The sequence below is a fragment of the Strigops habroptila genome, chromosome 9, assembly GCF_004027225.2.
Source record: "Strigops habroptila isolate Jane chromosome 9, bStrHab1.2.pri, whole genome shotgun sequence".
Taxonomy (NCBI): domain Eukaryota; kingdom Metazoa; phylum Chordata; class Aves; order Psittaciformes; family Psittacidae; genus Strigops; species Strigops habroptila.
In genome coordinates, this window is record NC_044285.2 from 31,466,655 (window position 1) to 31,483,728 (window position 17,074).

Genomic DNA, 17,074 nt, shown 5'->3' on the forward strand with positions numbered 1-17,074 from the left:
GAAGTTACTTGCTACTTATGCAAGCAGGGAGCAGGGGAAGAAACACTGACTGAGCCACAGTTTGTACCCTGCTCTGACTGTATTGACTATTTCACTGTGCACGCAGGATCAAAGCAGCCGGGTATCAGCCAGCAGCTAGCTTAACTGCATAGGCAGGGGAAATGCTGGAATGCATCGCATCCACTCTTCCTTCTGACTGTGAGATGAACTGTAATCTTGAGAGTAAGACATGCTACGAGGCTCTGGTTCAAAGTCGCGTTATAAAACCCAGAAACATTCCATTCCCAGCATGACACTAATGGAATATCTCAGTGGTGAGTGGTTGTTTGAGAGCTGGTATACGAAAGAGCATAGATACAAGTGATACTTACGTGCTGCAAACTTCAAGGAAAATGATGAATGCACTGTAGTTTCCGTTATGATGATTAGCTATGAGTGGAACGTGCAGGTCAGTTTTGCTTGTTGAAAATACTCATGACATTACGGGGGGTGGGAGAGGAGCAGGAGGCTGTCCCATGTTTCCTTCTTTGTGTTTTCCTTTAAAGCTGAAGATACCACAAAATGAGAAGTCATCTCAGCAAGTAAGTCGCTTGGGTTAGACCCCATTGCTGGTGTGTTTGTACACAACACGGCAGGGATCCTGGGTCTGGGACCATCTCAGCCATCACTAAACAAGTAAATTCTTTGTGGGGGGCTGAGGTGCCAAGCATATGGTTGCCTTATCTTTGCACAAAGAACTCTGTTTAAGGCAACTAGCTTTATTCAAGACAACATCCATAGTGGCTCACTAGCTTCTTTAACACTGAAGTCTCTGACTGTTGTGCCAAGCCTTTCAACTGCCCCTTGACTTGTTTTCAGTCCCCTGTCTCTGGATGCTAATATATGGGTAACAGCCCTTCCAGAGGCTGAGTTACCAGTCCTGGACCTCTTTACCATACCTAAGCATATTCATCTGATATATTGCAATGCAACTGAATTCAAATCAAAGACTTGCATTAACTTACTAGAAAGAAAATCTAGTGAATATGTTTTGCACTCTTGTTATACAGCCACATGGTTTTCTGTACAGAATACAGTGTTCCAACGTCATTTTTTCATAAGGCCATTGACAGTCTTTGTATCTGGACTGTGAAAGAAAAATACCAGTAAATCTTACTAGATATCAATGTGATCTGAGGTATTCCACATTATAAAATTAGAGTGCCTGTGCATTAATTTAGGGAAGTAAACTGACAATGGGATAAAGGAAATATTTTCCATAGTGAATTACTGCACACCTGATTTTTCATTTCTTTCTTGGAATATCACCATAGTAGATCAAATAATCTATGATCCAGAAAAAACATTTCTTCTCCACTCCCCTTCATGATTAGGAGTAGAAGTTTCATGAGAAGAATACAATTGTATTCTGCTGTATTTTGATTCACCTTTGGATAAAGATGGATTTCTTCCCCCAAGGAGGAACCCAGTCACTTCATGACCATGACTTCTATTATATTCTTGCCTGGACAGTTTAGATCTACTAACTTTGTCCCTATATTATGCAACGTTGATAATTCTCTGTTTGGCATTGCTCATGGATGCTCAGGGTGGAAGCATCATCTATAGGAAAGAAGGTAGGAAGCTGAATGTGCCACCAGAACTTTAAAATGGGAGGGAGGAGGGAAAAAACCCAGAGGTTCATGTATCTTTAGAAAGTGCAAAATAAGAAAACTGAAAAAATATCATTGAAAACTGAAGTGTCTTTGAATAGAGTAGGATATTTTGAAAAGCGAATCCCAGCTGTTTGTGGAATTTACCATTATGCCATTGAGCATTTCATGCCAGCATAGAATTTTTTCCACTGTCTAGACTCAGTAAGAAATCTAGTTTGTATATACACTTATACACATTCTCACACATTATGGAGATGTCAGAAGTGATGCACAGTTAAAGAGGTTGGTTGAAATGTACAGTTAAAGTATTACTAAAATCCCTTTTCTTCACACTTCAGTGACTGAATCTGGGATCCAACTTTGACAATCTAACTTTTTAGAAGAAAATTTAATTCTGGCTCTGTTTTTGGCAAATAACTTGCCAGCTTGCAGGGGAAATCTCCTTCTCTTGCTTGTTCTATGTTTACAAGTTGAATTAAAACTTTTAGAATGTGTGGGTTTAATTTTTTTAAAGACATTTGTAGGAGATACATGGTCCTTTCCACAGCCAAAAGCAAGTGAAGGATATCACAAAATTGTCAATGTACTGTGCTTCAGGATTTCTTCTGAGCATTGTACTGTTCTGGGAAAGGGTATGCGTGAATGTGTTTGTGCAGATGATACACGGAAGAGTGAGGCAGAAGATGTTTTTGCACAGCCTGAGCAACACCTGGGTTTCACCTTGACAACAGATTAGAGAAGTATGCTTTTGAGGTAACATGGAAACTGAACAAAGTTTGGAGCTCTAAACATAAAAATGAGCCTCACATTTTTTTACAAACAAACAGAAACGCAACAGTTTAACCATTTTTTTCCTCTTCGACCAGAATACGCCCTAAAACATTAAATATTGATTCTGCTAGTTGGGTCAAAAGAGATACTATAGCCCATATCCTTCCAGGCATTCTCCAGCTAAAATAGTATCTTCTCCTCCTGCTCTGCTGTTGATATAATACCCATAGTCTAATAATATCTTGAACATAGTCCAATTCTGACATTCTAAATTTGAACAGATTTAGATTCTGTTTTTCAGAACACATTATAGTGAATCACACAGAGATTAAACAGTAAGGCTGCTCCAATCTCCACCTACTTTTATTTTACCTTATTTCATACCAACTTTTTAGGCCAAGACATAGGATAAATGGCAAAGAGAATGAATATTGGGGCTTAGAGTGACTGGAAGATGAAAAGTGGGCATGGTTTTTATAGGTTGCTGAAATTTTGTGGAAGAAAAGTTAAATAGCAGAGACTTTAAGATGTGTGTGAAGCAAAGCCAGATTGGTATTTGTGTTGAGCCTGCAGCTAAAATAGATTCCACTTCTTAAAGGAGAAATATCTATGTGATTCCTTCCCTATCTACCCCCTGGATGTCAGCTGGGCATTCCTGAGTGCAAAAATGCCAACGGACACATCCATAGCTCAAGGTCCTTCCTGAATTTCATACTATTCTTTTTCAGTAGCAATAATATATTCTTTAAAATTTTTTAAATGACAGATGATATTGTCTCAGGTGGTTCTGTAGAAGATAATGTTTATCATCTACAATATTTTTTCATTTCCTCAATAATTCAGCTACAGATTGTTTTGACTGTCTTTCTGGTAAAATACTGAGAGCATTACAGCAGTTAAAATATAAATTTGATAGGCAAAAACGTTTTAAAAGAATACAGTTTGCCTCTCCTGCATCACACAATGTTGTTAGCAATTATAAATACCAACTGCAAACACTCTGAAAGGTTTTCAAGGAATTTGATAGTTTAGAAATGTTCATCCACAAAAAAGTAGTATCATTTTTTGAAATGACTCATTAAGACTGATATGGAAATACCTGGTCCTGATTGTTTTTGCCCATGAGTTCTGGGACTGTGACAGATGCACTCAACCCCTTAACAAAACTAGCTTGGAACACCGTTCATGCAATTAACTCATGGATAGTGGGTGGCTTTTCCAAGACTCATTTATCAAGGATCAAAGAAAGTCGTGGTTACAAGGAGTTTCATGCATACCTTTGCCAGTGCATGGAATTTGACTACAAGCCAACCACTTTATTCCATAAATATGATGCCTAAGTAAGCCTTTTTTGAGCTCCCCCTGCTAAGCAGCATGGCTGCATGGTGGTGATCTCCCTTTGAGCTGGGACACCTCTCAAGGTCCCTTGCTCCTCAAGGCAGAGACCTTTCACAAATGGCAAATATATGGTAACCGATAGTGCACATAAACTTGTATTATGGTAACTTTGATTTTTGTCTTGGTAACTTTAACTCTGCCTCCGTAATTTTGCATCAAATGATTGTGCAGTACAGCAAAAGAGTGAACCTTGCCATTGAACTTTGTTAAGTCCCACTTTTACAACATGTTTCAACAAAACCACTTTGACAGTGGTCTTTTAGTGAACCACATCAACCATTTGCAACAGGAACCATTGGAACCTTATTTTGTCAATTTAGGGCTGTCGAGACCTCAGTTCAACAAACTGCCTGCTGCGGGAAGCCGATGTCCTGAGCCATTTGCCTTTCTTGAATCGCCCACACTGTTCTGCTGAGAGCAGGTGACTAAATATCTTGCTGGATCATGGCCCATGGGCCATGGTGGTTTTATTTAAATGGTATTTATAGTGTTCACATCTACGGCTTAATTACCAAGGTAATTAAGTGTTTTATGAGTAAATTAGCTTTGCTGTAGAAAAGAAAAACCACAAATATGTACACTAAATATCTGTAGTGATATCATACTTGACTAGGTGTTAGTTTGGTGAATACTAAAGTGGGAGTGAAAAGAAGCAATTGTCTCCTGGGAGAGGACTTCCATTTCATATGACAAATAAATAATTCTACATCAATCCTCCCCATCATCAGGGAGAAGGTTGTGACCCATCACTTCAACACAAACATCCTCCACTTCTATTTTAGACCTGAAGTCCTGATGAACAGAATAAATGGTGTGGTGAAAATGGTGCAAGTATTATGACCTCTCCTCATTACAAATTAGGTAGTGAGGTACTTCAACCCAGAAAATGGACTTTGTGCCTTCTGCAAAGTCATGATCTTGCTCTTAATGCTTTGGTAGTCTAATTAATGGAAATACACAAGTCTGAATAATTGTTTTGGGGTCATCTTAATTAGAAGTTCAATTTTTAAATTGGCAGAGAGATTAATTAAGATATACCCTCAACCGTCCACTAAATCCTATCCATTATATTTTATGAAGAACTATTCCATCTCTACTCAAGTGCTCTCAAGGTAAGAATACTAATCGCACTGCACTCTTCCATTCTGCCAGTGGTAATGCTACAAAGAAAAATCTTCCTTGCACGTACATCTAAATCACATAGAAACCCTGTCAGCTGGCTCCACGTGTTTCCCATGTATGGATGAACTATGGAAGAAATGGCTGTCACTAACTCCCTCCCTGGAAGAACAGAGGAAGAGAAAGGGCTGAGCAGAGGGAGCACCGCCCTAGCCGGAAAGACCAAAACACAGACTAGCCCTCTTAGAAGAGGGACATGACCAACCTTGAGGAAGAGAAGCTGCAGACCTGTAGCTGTGGTAAGATGCCTGGAAATTCCTGGGTGGGGAAGGATGGGGGAAATGGTTAGTGTGAGAGTTTTTAATTCACAACTTTCTTTTATCCAGAATGTATGAATTCTCATGAATTTAATAATCTCGGCACTACGAACTAGGTTAAGTACATCTGCACTGAGTTTTCAGGGAAAATTGAGAACCGGAGAAAAATTGGAAGGTGGCATTTCCAACCAAGTGCCTCTGCCAGGTGCGGCTATTTACAGCCAACCCTTGGTGTTGCTGTTCAGTTTCTGTTGATGTCTCATTGGATGGGAGTCCAATAGATCTCTTATGACAAAGCCAGGCTGCTTTTGAGTATGCCCAGCACTTGTCCAGTCTGGGAAGAGGCATGCCACTGCAAAAATTGAGATTTCTTGAGGAAAAACGAAATCTTAACTACCAACTCATGGGATATCAATTCCTTCTGTACTACCAATCATGCAAAGAGCACTCAGAATAGTCTGGTATCAGAGTAATTAAATTTAGTTGAAGTGTTTGTGGAGTATAGACTAGTTAGCAGATTTATTGCTAAATCAGAGACTTCTTGATTAAACACTTGAACAAAACCTCAACATTTCCTCCTTTAAATAGGGATTCTGTCTTGTCTATTCAATGCTAGGTGAAAAGTATGCCTGGGGGTGCTGAGTTATGCTTTAACAAACATGTCTTGAAATTCGATTTACACATGAGGTGGACCTGGAGCTGTGATCCCACTAGAACTCCACTGCCTTAGAAAAAGCTAGGAAATCAGATTAGTTGAGATTACCACTAGAAGGTACAGTTACTTTCTATGTTTTCCTCAGAGAACATATGAATAGCTGTCCAGGTACAGTCCGCTGGGAGGGCAGCAGTGATATAAATATGTTCCTCCTGTTTCTCCTTCACCAAAAAGAACCCATTTATACCACAGCTGCATATAAAAATTTAAGTAATTAGAAAGTAGGATTGAGGGTATTTTTGTATAACAGATTCAGACTTCTGTATAACAGCTTAGAAATTGCAAGTGTAAATACTCTTTTTTTCTAACGAACCTGCCTATGCCCCGCCATGAACAATAGGCATGTACCTTCATTACCCTACCAAAGTCACATCAGAATGTGCAGAACCTATTAGTTTTTCACTAAAGACAAAACAAAACATACATTATTTCACATTCTGCTATTCAAAAGTGATAAAGGGGTTCGATGTGAGGGATATGATCCAGCTGGCTTTTCCAGTTATAATGAAATGCTGATCAATGTTTAGATGTTCATAAATAAAAATCACTGTGGGAAGAAACTGAATGTCTTTGTAGAAAATCTTTCCAGTTGAATGAAATGGTCAGCCTGCAAAACATGCATACATGTAATGCTCAAGAAGACTGAACCTCCTCAATTCCACAGTTTGGGGACTTACTTTTGACAGCTTTGCAACTGGTGGCCCAGGGCAGTTCCTGTAGTAACTTTTCAGCCTGACAGAGCAAGCATATAAAGGCAGAAGCCGTGAGCAAAGATGCTGCTGCTTTTTGTTTGATTCCTCCAGCATTCAGGGAAACAGGTCTGTGTTCTCTGAAAAAAAAAAAAAAAATCATAGTTCTGCTTCAAAGAGCCACTGGCCTCCCTTATGTATTTCTTCTAAGCAGAACACCCTGCAAAATCCTGAGTGTGGCTGAATGCTCAGGTCAAAGGAGCAATTGGTACTTCCAAGTTGTCTTGTCATTTAAATGACATTACTGAGACCAAGGCCTCTGAGGGATCCTGGCATCAGGGGACCTCCCACGGGTCCTGTAAAGAAATCAAAGGAGTCACCCAATGGAGGAGCATAATCATATTTCCCTTTCTGAAATGAAGACCTCCCTCCTGACCTCCTGGTCAGAATAATTCCATCATTGTTATAACACATTCATTTGCCCTCAGGTGAAAGAAGGTGCCTTCACCAGAACATTTTTACCCAGGGACATTAAATACAAGCAGATTGGGGTTGTGAGTGAAAGCCATGCATTAGAAACCTTTTCATCTACAAACTTCCCTTTCCTTTGGGCATAAATATCCCTTCTCTGACAGGGCCCTCGAAGTACTAAATCCTGTGGGGCTGCAGCAGAACATCACAGAGATGAGCTACAGCCAAGTATGTGACATACACCAAGCTGATCCGGCAACAGGCTATGGAATTGCTCTGCTGCAACCTAGCTGTCCTGAAATGATATAACACATAATAAAACTGAGACAGGTACTGAAGGAAAGTAACTCTTAGGAAATAAGTACAGGGCTCTTCTTTTTTAACTTATTCTGTACTAAATAGAAAATACATTGAAACTAGAGAAAAAGTAAGTAGCAATTTCAAAAATCAGCAGTTTTCTGATTAAAGACAGTTATTGATGATCTCTGCTTTTGCATGGATCTATACTTTTATGTAGGCCTTTGTCTGTCTTACATGTCCTGCATAAATAAATTACAGATATGTGACAATGGAATAGAAAAAGGACATCGTCACGTAGGTTACTTCCCTTGATATCACAGAAATCATAGACTTTATGGTGGATGAATCCTCTCCTGCAGAGTCTTCATTAAAAATAATCGTGGATATTATTCTACTGTCTTGCCTGAGAAGCAGAGCAAGACTGGGACTAGTCTGAGACTTTCAGTCTGAGACTCCCAGTCTGAGGCTTTGCCTTTAGTACCTGGCAGGAGGCAACAGAACTGGCACTTTTGTGGGTACATCCCTGCTCAGTGATGGTATCTGAGATATTTGCCATGGAAAACAGAGTGAAAATGTTTCTCAGTCCATGCCAGCCAGGACAGGAGAGAAGGCTGGAATGGCTGCTTACCTATCCCCAGGGGCTCCAGCAATAAGCTCCATCTGTGTGGTCCATCCAGGACCATACAGGAGCTACATAAAGCCCTGTAAGCATACACAGCTGAGCTCTAGACATCCTGTTCAGATCACGTGGTTAAGAAGTTGCAATGAATCAGCTACAAAAGTCTGTTCATGCACAGTTTGAAGTCTCAAGTTCTGAGCCCACCCACCTCTTTTTCTTTTTTTCCCAGTTTTTGCTGAGCATATAATAGTGTTTTGAAGTAGAAATTCAGATTCTCCTTCTACCAGCACTGCTTTTCTTTATTTTGGTCAAAATGAAGCAAACTGAAAGCTAATTATTTCCTGCTTCAAGCACAACAGAGTGTTTACTGGAATGTTCCCTATAATCCTATCAGAAGTGTTATAAGAGCTAGTAATAAATGAGCTTCCAATTAATTCAATACTGCTCTCCATATACACAGATCACTCCAGAAGCTGTTTCTTTTTTTTCCTCCTCCTGCACCAACATCAGTTGTTGCAAAGCAGGAAGACGGTATTCACTGGAGTTTAATAGAAAATATCATGATTGCAGAATGCTTCACTCATGCTGAAATTAATCTTTAGTCAATTAATGTTAAATACTAAATAGAAAGATTATTAGTTTCACTGTTAAAATTTCATTTATTTGGGTACAGTTGTTGCACTTGCATGTTTTTATTTAAGCATTCTAAAATTGGTAATATAAATTGGAACTTCTATCATTTTTAATAGGATTTTTAATAGCACTTCTCTAATGGTACTTAAATTACACTTTAGAGAATTAATATTTATTCTTGATCAAGACAATGTGAAATACAACAACAGTTATTTGTGTACCAGAAGGAAAAAGAAAATGATTTTTTTTTTTTGCAAATGTCAGTAGTGGGATGAAATGGCTAGTTTCAAATCACCTAGGTATTTCGAGATAGTTTACTACAGGTGATTTTTGGTGTTAGAAGAGTTGCTTCAAACTAAATTCAAACTGGACAATTTTCTGCTTTACTTGGCTAAATACTGAATTTGTGCTAACGCATTTGCAAGGTACAAAAATAAGGCTTCAGGACACTCCAAAGAAAACTGGCCTAAGTGCATTCATTCCACTACAGTGCTAAGGAGTTGCTAAGGAGAAAGCTTAAAGCACATCAACTGCTCCATGAAGATGCTCCTTTGGTGTTTTCTGTGGTACGTACATAGTGGGGAAGGCATGAAAGAGAATGAACTCTTTGGGTTTACTCTGGGACATTGGCTGCACAGTAGCAAGTGTGCTATGTGGCCATATGTCAGCCACCCTGTATACTAGGAAAGACACTTCATCATATTTACGTGTGGGTGCTAATAGGGAAGAAGACTGGACTCAGGCAGACATTCCTGAATCATCTCTGCTTCAGGTCTATTGGTATCAAGGAAACTGGTGGCTTTAACATCTACATGCAGTATAGAATCTTAATAGCATCTACTGACTTCCTGATGAATACAGTCTCAAGCACCTTAGGAATGGTGAAAGAAAAGAATATTCATTTGCTACCTAAGAAAGTTTGGTACAGAACAATCAAAGACAAAAGGAAGTACAGATATAAGGAGGGGAGTGATTGTTGTGTTATACCTAAGCTACAAGATTCAGGATACTGCCAATACTGATTGAGATACCCCCCTGCTTCAGGCCATACTGAGCCTTAACAATAACTTGGGGCATGATTTTGGATTCATAATGTAGGCAACAGTTTAAGTACTTGTTGAAGGAGCGCATGTTAGAAATAAGGAAAATATTTATGTGTGAGAAAAGTCTCCAGGGACTTACAAACAAGGCAGACCAAAAAAGGCATTCTTAACACTCATATTAAAAATGTATCTCCTCAGCAGACTAACACTAGTGAAACAGCTGTCACTGATTCCCGAAGACCCAGCAGTGCACAGCCAGATAGCAAAGTTGCCTTTTAGAACAAAACCCGCTCCAAGTGCATCAAGGAAGCAACACTGAACAACTGGGGAAACAAAAATCCATTCCTTTTGTCTTGGTGCTACAGGCTTTCCTGAGTTAGTGAAGTACTGACAGAATTGCAGCCTGTGATCTTTGAGCTCGGAAGAGGGAGGAGGCTGGACAGAAAGGCTGACAATGTGGCAGGAGAAGTAAACACTCAGGCTGCCAGCCTGCAGAGCCAGAGGGCTGCAGGAGGCAGGTACTTATCCTCAACCGAGGGAAGAGTGATACTGAACACATCCAGTGTTCTGGGTAGGACAGCTAAATGCCATAGTCTGATGCTCCAGCATCTGCGTTTTATCCTTACAGTCATCTGGGAGTGTGTGCAACTTTAACACTGAAGTTCCTGCATGGAAAGTCATTGTTAAAACGTTTTCATCCTGGACCTGTGTCAGTGTCTGCTCTGACATAGAAAGCTACAAAGGCTGAGCGGGTCTGCTTAAAAACTTCAGTCTGTCTACCTTTATCTCCATTCACAGCAAACCCACCTTGAGCTCAAGTCTCAGCAGCTGGTAGATTTTTGTTCTTTCCAAAAAGTATCAGTTTCTCCACCTGGAACAGTGTGAACAGCCTTTGCTTTGAAGCTTATCCCTGGTAAGAAATCGCTCTTATTGAAATCTCTCACTAGGGCACCACCTTGCCTCATCAAATGTTCTTTATGAGTATTCTTTACAATTTTCTTCCCCTATAATTTGTACTAGCAAACATAATTCAGAAGAAAGATTAATAACAGCAGCCCCTGAAGACGCTATGGTCAAACTGATCCAGATTTTTGTTAATGGCCATAGCATCTGACTTACCATTGTGCCTGATTGCTTTCCCGTCCTTTATGTGTGTAGTCTCTGCTGCTTGTAAAGATGGGAAAGCTTGTATTTAAGCAGCAGAGTTGGAAGAACAGAGAACAAAACTTAGTAGCAAAACTAAGACCTGGATTTAAAATTTAATCCAGGGTTTAAGTATATATTCTGTCTACAGTTTGGTAAAAGTGACAGTTGTTGCCTGAACTTTTACTAATGTTGGAGTAACATAAGAAAAATTACTAGATTGCTTTCTGAGATGAAAATTCAGTCATTTGTGGGTATGTTCGTATCCTTACTACATTTGCTTTCCACAATCATGCCAGGTAAAAATAGGAAGGCATAAATATTTATGCAGAATAGAGCTTGGGGAGGCAAAGCCAGAGCATTACACAGGCATTTATATCTACACAAGTCTGGAGCATATGCATCCCGTAAAAGGCTGGTGCTCGTGAGCCACAAGAGACTTAGCCTCAGCAGTTCTTCAGGTCCCCATTATCCAGGTGTTTCTTCAATTCAAAAACCACAGTTAGCAGGAATGATTATACTGTTGCCACAAAAGTTATTAGTCATACACAGATATTAGTCACACACATAAAATACAGAGCCCTTTATTAAAAGCTGCTAATGGGCAACTAAATTTTGGGGATTTTGTTGGAAATACATATTTTTTTAACAATTGAAATGGCTGGTGCTTTTAGAGGTTATGGCTCAGTTGTGATGCAGTCATGTCAGCCAGGCCATAACGTAGAATGACATTTGGGTTAGAGAAGAGCTGGTACTGAAGTAATTGTTCATCCATATAGATTTTCATTGAACAAGTTCCATTTTAGCGTCCACAACTATTTCGATTTTAAACATTCTGTTCAGAAGATTGCAAATGCTGATGATATTTAATATGGCATTTTAAAGACAAAAGGCACCCATGGCAGGGAGAAGTGATGGGTTAAGAGAATGACACCAGAGTGACACCAATTTGTTAAAGGTTATGAAATAAGAGCTGTTTTGTAATGGACATGTGCAGAATGTAATGACGTGCAAAATAACAAGGATATTTGTTACTTCTGAATTGCTGGGTTCATAGATTATACAGCTAGATTACAAGGTCTGATCTAATGCATAAATCAGAGGGTTTTCCTGAATTCATTTTTGTTTGAATTACAGCATGTTTTCTAAGAAAAAAAAATCCTGATTTTATTCTTGCATTGTCCTGAAGCCTGTAAGAAATTCGGGAAAGGCTGCCAGTAATATGAAATGTGAAAGATATTATCGCTTTCCATCTATGTCTGTGTCTCCCCCCGATCGTAGATATATGGAAGAGGGAATCTGAAATACAGCTGAGAACTTGTATACTAATGATAAACAAGATTCAGCTGGGAAGGAAACACCCTCCGTAACACCATCAAGTGATGAAGGCTGTGGGCTCTGGATCTTACTAACTTATAAACCTCCTGCTTTTAATCCTCTTGTGGGAAAGACTTTATACATTTTTGAGCCCACAGGCACCCAAACAGAGATTCTGGTGACTTGGCAGAGCCGAGTTCTGAAAGTCAGTATACAAACTACTCTATGATCTTTCTGTTTTAATTCATTTTAATTCATTTCATGGATATTTTGTAGCTCTGAGGTAGTACTGAGGAGCATTCAATTTAAAGCCATGCAACAACAAATGGCTTTTTTGTAGGTGCACCCAGTTGTGTTAGCTCTAGCATTACCTTGCTTGCTTGGAAACCCTTTCAATGACACTGTGAAGACCATCAGGAAGGTGTGACTTCTACTGTGATAAAGCTACATTAATCAAAGTTGTGTTTCATGAGTAGAGACTAATCCTGGAAATGACTAGTAATAACATTGTTTTTAATTTTGTGGTGTGAAATTCATTGTATGTATTTGAAAAAATGGTGTGCTAATTATATATATTAAAGTGTAGATTACTGAGACGTAAATGCTTCTTCGTTATTTTCTTAAGCCTTGGTAATGCAAAGTCAACAGTAAGTGCAAGTAAAAGCATAGGTGTCCTTCTTATCCACAGAGTGAAACTTCCAAAACTCTGGCAGCAAAGCAGTCCCTGCTTGGTGGCTACCCAATGTCAACCATTCAGCCCTTTGAATATAAAATACAGAGTAAATGGGATTGAAAACAACTGGGCACTGACAGGCAAAGGCAAGGGTGTCTACGACCTAGATGAAGATGTACGTGCATGACAATGTGGCCTACAGTATTTCTCTATAGTTCTTCGAAGTGGTCACAGTTCTGTTTCATTCATTAAAATAAAAATACAAAAACCCCTAAGGTCTGTGATCATGAGTTTTAAAATGTTTTGAGCCTGAAACACTTTCATTTGAAGGGGCACACTGCTCCAATGTTTTCATTTTTGTGGTACTTCACATAGTGTTTTTTGGACATTATCAAATCATTTTATATTCTCAAAATATTTTTCAGAGATCCAGCTTGAAACTGCATTAAATGTTCAGATATTTTTTTCCTCTGGTATGTGGCAGTTATCATGACTCAGAGTTTATTCTGTGTTCCATCGATCACCATAGTAACCTGTACTCTCTGTATTTAACAGGAAACAAAAAGTTATTTACTTGACAGGGATGGGGTTCTGGGAAGCATTGGTTTATGAACATTGGCAAAATATTTTAATGGGACTATGCTTCTCAGGTTGTTATGTACCCATAATTTGATCTTCATCTGCCATGCAGACTTCACATGAAGAAATTGATTGTAGTCAAAACGTATTCATTAGGATGACAGCTATTTTCTACTCTTATTGGCTGTTATGTAAAGCTAAACAGTGCCCTAGTCAGTCCAGATTGTTTATGTATATGTAAAGCGCAGCAAAGGTACTTTGCTAGTTATTGGGCTTGTTTTATATTCTCAGGAATCAAAGGGATTTCTCAGCTGCAAACAAATATAGCAATTGCTTTTTGTTATTTAATGAAATTATTGCTGTTCAGTATCAGACCTCTTAAGGTCTATTTTTTTTCAAGCTCAAACTGTGAGATTGCCCATCAGATTTTAATAGTTACTTTACTTTGGTGGTGCAAATTGATTCATTTTATGAAATTGCTTACTTTCGGTGTGTTAACTGATCTTTCTGACTGGCTACTCTTAACAAGGATCAATCCATTGATGTGCCTTATAAAAGCGGCCCCAAAAAATGTAGAGACAGTACAGGGGCACTAACTGGTATCCAGCATGGGGCAGAGGAAGCTATGGGAAGCTGAAGAGCTCCTTCTGTCCAACCCCTTGCTCTGTAGGACTCAGATACCAAATCTGCCTTCTTATTGAAGTTTTCCTCAAACAGATTTCAGTTTTAGAGGCAAGATGTGGGGAAAACAGGGTGATTGCCCATGCAATGGGCATTTTTCTTTATGAAGTGAGTTTCTGCACCAGTACCCTGGTGGACACATCCCATGATATGGCATACTCACAGGAATGTTTATACAGCAATCCACCAGGAAAAGATGTGGTCATTACATTTCTGACCTACTCTATCTGCAATGAATGCTTTGTTATTGAACCTCATTATTATATATCTATGAACCACTTCTGTTTTTTTCTACCTTTACAACCTACCTAAACCATAATTACAAGCACACATTACTGAGGTGATCTCCAGTCCCTCAAGCATTCATGTATTCTATGTATCTTTCGTTAAACATTTTATCATGCTGCAGTGAACCATATTGTACAATGTATACCAATTTAAATGTTGAATTTCACCAGTTCTATAGAGAATGTTTTAACCAGATGGGTGAATTTATTTCTTCTAACTCAGGAAGAATTTTGATGTTAACTCTGAGACATTAAAATGGGCCAAAAAACCCCACTAACTTCTATTTTACTGGAAACACAGGGCTAGTATTTAATACAGTTATTTTATATGCTTAAATATACATTATCTCCTGTAGAAGCAGATGCAATCAATATCAAGCATCAAACAGTATGTGTCTATTGATTGTACAAAAACACCTTTTCACACCCATGTTATCAAATAGGTTTTCTAAACTCTATTCTTAAGAATGTAATTTGGAGGATGTGCATATGTATGCATGTGTAAAACAAACTATTATTATCACTTCAGCTGTGTGTGTGTTGGCACTGCAGGCTACCAGTTTTGCTGAAGTAATAATTTGGTCATGTCAAGGGATGGAAAATCAGATTGTCAAAGCACTATTCAGAAGAAATTGCTGAGTAAGTGCATTGTGTTTTTTCTTTCTTGCTAAGAGATTAAACATCATACCTGGATATTATCTCATAAATACCACATACAGAGTACTTACGAGATAGACAAGACTGGTAGCACAAGCTAAAATGAGAGGCATTAGGAGCTAGGAAATGTTACCTGTGATAGATACATTTTTCTAGCATAATGAGCATACTGGGAATGCAGTGGGTTTGCCCTACAAAACAGTTAATCAAAATACCAGCAATCCTTTTTCATTCTAAAACCTGCAGGAGAAAGGGACTTAGGGACAGTGTGCTCGATCATTTAATTTTTGAGACTAGATTCAGGTTTTTGAGCAGCTTTACAGCAAGCTAATACCGCATCATCTCCACTCAAAATGTTCAAAGATACATAAGTCTCATTTTCAAATTTATTTAAGACACGTCTATAGCAACAGGTGCACAAAAAGAAAGGCTTTCATTAGGCCTCTTTTCACTCTGAAATAGCCAACACAACTAGTTCTGAACAGAAACCATATAACTATGCCTAAGCTGTTAAGCCCTACTGAGCTTTCCTAGCAGTCAGGATCAGCCCAAGTGCATGATCACAAGATTCATGCCTCACCCAGAGCCCTACAAACATCTACCTTTCACAAAGGTGTGGTACGTTTAAATAATGTAATATTGGATAGACTGGATACGATAAGAAAATCTTGGATGGGAAACTGCATAAATGCAAAGCATTAGATCATTAATGCCTACAGTTTATGCTTTCACATTCTGATGATCAATGTAAGCTTTTTTTCCAGAAAGTGAAAGAATTATTTCTGAGGTAACAGTGAACAGCTTGTAAAGAACTAACAGATATGAGCTGTACACAATTTATGCATTGAAGAATTTGCACAGATATTTCATTTGCTTCATAAATGTCATTAGTAGACAACACTGGTGTAAGATAATCACATATAATCCACCTTTTGTTAATTTACATAGAGCCATACTACAGAGATCACACATACCAAATGGAAGACTTTAGCTGAAAAAAAGAAATATAATTGTACAATGGATTTGCTTGCACAAATGCATGGATGGTTTCAAATCAAGCAAGAAGGCAGTATTGATTTTGATATAGCCACCCTTAAAAATACAGTCTTTACAGAGTCAATACTGTCTTGATTTAGGTTCTAACCCAAACCAAAAGATTCAGATTCAACTTTGTCCACTTATTATTGATTTGTCTGGCATGCTGGGTTGTTGGGTTTTTTTTTTTCCAGAAATGCTTTTCTCCTCTCAAATTTTAGCTAGCTCTCCAAAAAGAATGTCCAATACAGTCACAAAGAGCAATTCTCTTGCTTACAACTGAGCTATTGACTATCGTAATAAAAAGGAAAGACAGAAGTCATGTCAGCTTAGCTTCTCACAGGACCTTACAGTGCTCCTTCATTCAAAAACACTTACGTAATCAACAAGCAATGAGTAATGACTTCCAAAATATCAAGAAGCCCTTAATTTTCTATCAGGTATGATACATTTATAAAACTGTGCTACTTTTAAGGAATAAAAGACCTTATAACTATCACGAAGGCATTAGCTCTTTGATATTTTACTGTAACACCTTTTTATTTTTTTTTCCTTTCCTGCTACCTGACATCTAAATGCCTATAGTTTTACATATCAGGACCATATACCAGCCAAAAAAATCCACAGGCAGAGAGCTGAAAGATATTACTTTTACCATTTGTAGACAGTAGTTTCACCTAAGGTGCATCCTCAGCACCTTCTTCATCTTTTCATTGGAAGGAGGGTAAGATGAAGGAACACAAAGAGACAGCAGAACTTCTTTAATAAGCCTTAACCATTTTGCTTTGATTAATTTTGTACAGTGAAATTTAAATCCTTTGGGTAAGGATAAAAAAGCCTTGTTGGTGAAGTGTAGAGAAAATCAAGAGAGGAAATAAAGCCATGCTTAGAAGACATTAAACAAGCCATAAAGTTTTCATAAAAGTAGCATGCAAGAAATCGAAAGAGAAGTAAATGATTGGTTGAGGTGCA

At 38.5% G+C, this 17,074-nt stretch overlaps 1 long non-coding RNA gene across 2 annotated transcripts in view; it reads right to left on the reverse strand.

The window, feature by feature from the left end:
- The window catches only part of LOC115612840, a 55,488-nt gene that overhangs the window by 23,601 nt on the left and 14,813 nt on the right, over positions 1-17,074 (reverse strand). For both annotated transcript variants that reach the window (XR_003993175.1, XR_003993176.1), the window contains 3 exons: positions 6,653-6,804; positions 5,209-5,261; positions 372-545 (listed from right to left, as the gene is read on the reverse strand). This is a non-coding gene — a long non-coding RNA (uncharacterized LOC115612840). The remainder of the gene's footprint in view (positions 1-371; positions 546-5,208; positions 5,262-6,652; positions 6,805-17,074) is intronic.